The sequence below is a fragment of the Nannospalax galili genome, unplaced genomic scaffold (genome assembly GCF_000622305.1).
Source record: "Nannospalax galili isolate Female #2095 unplaced genomic scaffold, S.galili_v1.0 scaffold5605, whole genome shotgun sequence".
NCBI lineage: Eukaryota > Metazoa > Chordata > Mammalia > Rodentia > Spalacidae > Nannospalax > Nannospalax galili.
In genome coordinates this window covers 1-1,218 of record NW_008352263.1, presented here as the reverse complement: position 1 = coordinate 1,218, position 1,218 = coordinate 1, and positions in this window count along the sequence as shown.

The following is a 1,218-nucleotide window of genomic DNA, read 5'->3' as shown; positions in this document are numbered from 1 at the left end:
CTGTGGATTGTTAAAAGGAGATGCTAATCCTAAATCATAATGACAGTTAACACCAGAAGCTTTGGAGAAAATAATATTGGTAGAAGAAAAACTACAGACAGCTAAGGCAAAACAAATTAATTATAAAGCACCATGGGATTTAATAATAATAAAACATCATATACCCCAACTGCATGTTTATGGCAAGAAGGAATCTTGGAATGGATGCATTTACCCCATACACAAGTTAAAATGGTATCTTCATATATATATTTATGTAGCCAATTAATAACTAAAGGAAAAATTAGATCTAAAGAATTATTTGGTAAAGAAATGGATAACATTATTGTTCCTTATAAAAGACATCAGCTAGATTATTTGTTACAACAAGATGATTGGGGATTAGCTTTATTAAATTATACAGGACAAATCAAAATTCATGTACATCAGAATCCATTATTAAAATTTGTTAATAATAATAATAATAATATTTCCATCAAATGTGTCTCAAAAACCTATATTAAATGCCATGTTGGTATTTACAGATGGCTCCTCTAATGGAACCTCTGCGGTTTTTACACCTGGCAGTCCACCTATTATCAAAAGGAAGGAAGGTATATTTGCTTAACAAGCAGAAATAATTGCAGTCATAACTGCAGCCAAGACCTTTAAACAACCTTTTAACCTCTATACTGACTCTAAGTATGTAGTTAACTTTTTTCCAGCCTTAGAGACTGCTCTGTTATCTGGAAGCTCAAAAATTCTACTTGTATTACAAAAATTACAAAGTATGATTATTAACAGGCAAAATAAATATTTTATTGGTCATATAAAAGGACATACTAATTTGCCAGGTATGCTATCTTTAGGTAATAAAATAACTGACTTATTAACCAAAAAAAAAAAACAATTTATGGGAAACTCTCTGAGAAGGCAGCTGCCTGACAGTATTCTAAAGACTCCCCAGTGGGGAACTGCATCAGCCTCAGCTGTCAGACAGTACCACAAACTCCCTGCAAGGGGGCTTGCATCAGTCCCAGCTGCTTCTGCTTCCCCAGTCAGACCTCCGGTTTCTCCCCCCCCACACCACCGGCAAGGTAAGAGAGCGCTGGAGAAACCACTTTTGTTTTTGGTTTCTCTCCTGGTTTTGGCTAGCTGGCAATCTGTCGCCATCTGGTTTGATCAAAAAAACTAGGTGGGAAGCTGGACACAGCAAATCTCCCCCTAGTCAGGTTCCAG